Source organism: Zingiber officinale, chromosome 7A (assembly GCF_018446385.1).
Source record: "Zingiber officinale cultivar Zhangliang chromosome 7A, Zo_v1.1, whole genome shotgun sequence".
Taxonomy (NCBI): Eukaryota; Viridiplantae; Streptophyta; class Magnoliopsida; order Zingiberales; family Zingiberaceae; genus Zingiber; species Zingiber officinale.
This window is the reverse complement of record NC_055998.1, coordinates 63,652,760-63,657,401: the sequence shown is the minus strand read 5'-3', so window position 1 is coordinate 63,657,401 and position 4,642 is coordinate 63,652,760. Positions and strand designations below refer to the sequence as shown.

At 36.8% G+C, this 4,642-nt stretch overlaps 1 non-coding gene across 1 annotated transcript; it reads left to right on the top strand.

The window, feature by feature from the left end:
* The first annotated feature begins 3,671 nt into the window (after positions 1–3,671).
* Positions 3,672–3,777, top strand: LOC122003093. Its single transcript, XR_006117766.1, has one exon. It is a non-coding gene; the product is annotated as a small nucleolar RNA R71 (small nucleolar RNA).
* The last annotated feature ends 865 nt before the right edge of the window (positions 3,778–4,642 follow it).

Here is a 4,642-nt window from a genome sequence, read left to right as displayed (position 1 = left end):
AAGATCCCCTTTGAAATGAAGAAGAAACCTTTAAATAGAGGAGGAAAATCGGGCGCCACACGACCCCAGGACCTGGCCGTGTGTGGGACACGGCCAGGCTCACTTCCCTCTCTACCTGTCTCACATGGCCGTGTGTGAGACACGACCATGTCTGGCTCTGCCACTGCATCCCTTGCATGGCCGTGTAGATCCACACGGCCTGCATTGCTTCCGGCTCTAGAAACCCTGCATGGGCCATGTGAAGCACATGACTAGGGCATCCTTGACCTCTGGAATTGTTGCACGGGTCGTGTATAGCACATGGCCAGGGCATTCTTCAGCTCTGGAGGGCTTGCACGACCGTGTAGTGTACACGGCCTGACTTCCTCTGACTTCCCATCTTGGCACGACCATGTGAGGTTCACACGACCAAGGCCGCTTCCTTTCCTGCTGCAGTAACACGGGCAATGATCCACACACGGTCAAGGCCGCTTCCTTTCCTGCTGCAGTCACACGGGCAGTGATCCACACACGGCCTGGGCAACCCCCCATGGCAGGGCCGTGTGGCTCACAGGGCTTGTGCCTTCCTTCCTTGTTCAAGTGCCAAAATCTTCTCCAAATTTGACTCCTGTGTACACAAAATGCATAAAAGCAGATCTTCGAACAAAAAAGAGTAAATATGTAAAAAAGAAAGCTAAAAGTATAAAAATACGTAGACAAAGCATGTGCAAAATAAGTGAATGTGCGTCAAAACATGCTAAACAAGTGTATATAATCTACGCACATCACACCCCCAGATTTAAACCTTTGCTTGTCCTCGAGAAAAATACTGCAATTTAAATTCATATGCTCTACCATGCTCTCATATCCCTAATGCATTCTCCTAACTCTATCAAAAGGTTTCATTAGTAAGCATGATCATGAAAACAAGTTAAGTTTGCCTTAAGCATAAGTACCCTGTGCACAGTGCAAATAAAACAACTCAAAACTCTTCAAGTTTCAATCTATGTCCTAGTCAAGTCGTCATCAAGTTTGAATTCCTAATGTTTCCGGTGATAGACAAGTAACCAGTGATAGACATTTACTTGCCGCACACTTGGTTCATATTTCTCAATCAACCCAAGGTCTCAAAGGTGTGCTCAATCTCAAGACAAGCTAAGCAGTCATTTCCCCAGTAACCTAACTCAGTCTCAAAGGGGTGACTAGCTAGATTCCACTCACGACAACTATTTTTTATATCCCTTATTCACTTTTTTTCTTTGCTTTTTTCACTTTTTTTTCATAAGTATTTGCATTGTGCAAATCTTATTCACAAATGTACTTTTAGCACAATTGTTGGGATATTTTGATTTTTCCAAAGAAGCTTACATGAGTTGAGTCTCATCTAATAACCAAAAATGAAGTTTGAGAAATCACCATGGAAACCAAGTACTAAACAAACAAGATGAATCATGACTATTTCAATTATATCAACCATTCAAGCATTAAGTATAGTGAAGTGAAGATAAGATTCTTAAGGTCAAGCCAAAACTAAAACTCATCTCCATATGATATTTAGCTTATATCATGCTACCCAAGATAGAGAAAAGAGGTACATTAAGCATACTACTAGCATCATTTACAACATCGTGAATCTAGATAATGAACATGCTAACATTTTCACTTAAAGACAAGAAAGCATATAAATGAAGTTTGATGTTCTCAAGATGAATGCCACAGGAAATCAAAACAAAATGCAAGACATAAGCAAAAACAAAAAAACAAACAAAGCAATTCAAATGCATCTAATACATCCCCCTAGACTTAAACTTTTCATTGTCCCAATGAAAATTAAAAACAATGTGGAGGAGATTTTAAGAGAAGTTACCAAGTGATGAGCTCAAAATGGTTGACATTCATGTTTTTAAAGATACTCCTCTATCCAATACTCACATTCCTCCACAACTTTGAATTCTACAACAATAAGATAGACAAGAAAAATTAAGTAGAGGATACATGTTTATTATAAACTCAGAACTAAAGACATAAAAGAAAATAAGGAAAATCAACTTGGGTTGCCTCCCAAGAAGCGCTTGTTTAAGGTTATTAGCTCGACCACCTCATTAGATTCATCTAAATCTCGCTCTTGGAGGGGTAAGATATTTTAGAACCCTCCTACTAGGGGTTCTTGTTATGGAGAGAGCTTTCATCAATGGAGCTACAAAGTAAAGTATAACTCTCTCCATCATCGTATTCTTAAAAGTTTTTTCAAGTGGTCGAAGACGGTTCAGATTGAGCTTCCAATCATTAGCCCAAGTGAAATCTGAACATGCAAAGAAAGTACAAATCTCCCACAAACATATTAGATAAGATAGAGTTATAACCATATTAAGATATGCAGAATAAGAAATAAAAACTGAATCACATCCAATAAAGTCAATGATAGGTACCTCTATAAAATTTTCCAAAAGATCACAAGAAATACTAACCTTACTTTGTTGAGAAATACCTGAAATTTCTAAACATGTAGATGTGACTTCCTCTGAATCAAAAGATGGTGTTGGCTCTGGCTCAGGTGTTGGCGATATCAAAGATGGTGATTCTTGAGACTCAACCATATCTACATGAGTCCCTACACATTGTTCCATAACATGATCAATTCTTACAACCTTGAAGGGTTGTATGAACAAAGGTGGTGATCCTTGAGATGCTGCTTCCACAACACAACTCCCTACACATTTTTCCATATCATCATCATCAACACAAACATTAAAAAATAAACCAACATCTATGTCCTCAATAGGAGAATCAATAACAAGAGGATCAATAACTTCACTTGTAGTTTTAAGTTGATCTACCACATCACATTTATCATCTGAAAGTTCAATGTCACTATAACACCCTATAAAATTTGGAGGTAGATCTGAAAACTTATTTACCACTGCATTATCTTCACAATTCTCATCTGAAGAGTCTTCATCTTTATACAAATTCAAAAATCTGCACTCAACCTTACTAGTGTCACAAAATTTTTTAAAGTCATAGTTCTCATTGACCCCCACTAACTTTGTGGAAAAGGAACCCTTAGTGAAGGTCTTGGGAAAGGTACTTCTAATTTCCCATATTCCCTTTTAGCTTGTAGAGGAGATTCAACTTGCTTATCTAGTGTTGGTATGATCAATTGTTGAAGGAAAGGTACTTGTGGCATTTGGGAACCTCCTGGAATAATGGAACTGAGTTCATGTGGTCTTCTATTGTTCTTCTCCTCAATTCTAAACATGTCCTTCTTCAGAAGTTCTTCATGATTTTTTTCAATTCTCAACCCAACATCATCACACTTTTCACTAGATCTTGTCTGCGAAGGAGGGGGATCTTCTTTAAACCAATTTGAAACAATACTTTCAATCTTTGCCCCTAAATGTTTGAACTCCCCTTTCCGTGGCTTGTGATTTTCAAAACTCATAGATGGTTGAGTTACAATTTGTTTGACAAGCTCTATAGCATCTATGGCTTACACTTCTTGAATGTTTGAGGGAAATTTCATCCAACTTATGTTCGACCATTCATGGAGGTTCAATGTCACTTGATCAATTAGAATATATGCTTCATTTACACTTTTGTCCATAAAAGAACCTCCAGCTGATGAATCCAATAAACTCTTGTTTGAGAAATAAATTTCCTCATAGAATATGTACAGAATCAACCATTTTTCAAAATCATGATGAGGGCACTGTCTTAGAAGACTCTTGAATCTATCCCATGCTTCAAATAATGATTCTCCATATGACTGAGCAAAATTTGTTATACAATTCCTCATATACACTGTTCTGCTTGGAGGGAAAAAATGATTCAGAAATTGCTTCTCCAATTGCTCCCAACTTGTGATACTTTGAGGATGGAGAGAATATAACCAAGTCCTTGCTTTATCCTTGACACTGAAAGGAAATGCTATCAATCGAACTGCATCCACTGAGACACCCTCACAGTTACACATATCACAAATCTCTAAAAATGTTTCAAGATGCAGATAAAGACTTTCTGATACTTCTCCTCCAAATTTGTGACTTTGTATCATGAAAATTAACTCTGGGTCTAGTTGAAAACTTTCTGTTTCAATTTGAGATTGCACAATGGGAGATAAAAATCTTGCAGAAAAGGGTATAGAAAAATTTCTTATGGGTCTGCTTGACATGTTAGTGCTCATAGATACTCAAGAAAAAAATTATAAAATGAAGAATCAAATACGAGAAATAAAATGCAATATGAAAAGCAAGAAAGAAAAATGCATAAATTAAATTGCAAGAAAGAAAGTGCATAATGAAAACAAGAAAGAAAAGATAAAAGGAAAAAAGAAAAATGTCTAGAATAATTCATATGCTAAAGATTGCAAGATATGTTTACAAAAGAAAAGAAGAAAGAAACTAGATCAAAAGAGAAAACAGAGAAAAGTTATATTAGAGTGCTAGAAATCAAGAATGCAAAGTTAGATTAGAATTATAATTGCAACAAAAAGAATTTTCAAGAATTAGGAAGATATGCAAATGATGAAAACAGAATTCTAAAGATTAGTTTCAATTATGCTAATGAAAAGAAAAGAAGAGTTATGTTTAGTCTAACTCAATTGATAATCCCTAATGTTATAGCGTAGTCCCCGGCAATGGCGCCAAAAATTTGTTGACCTCCG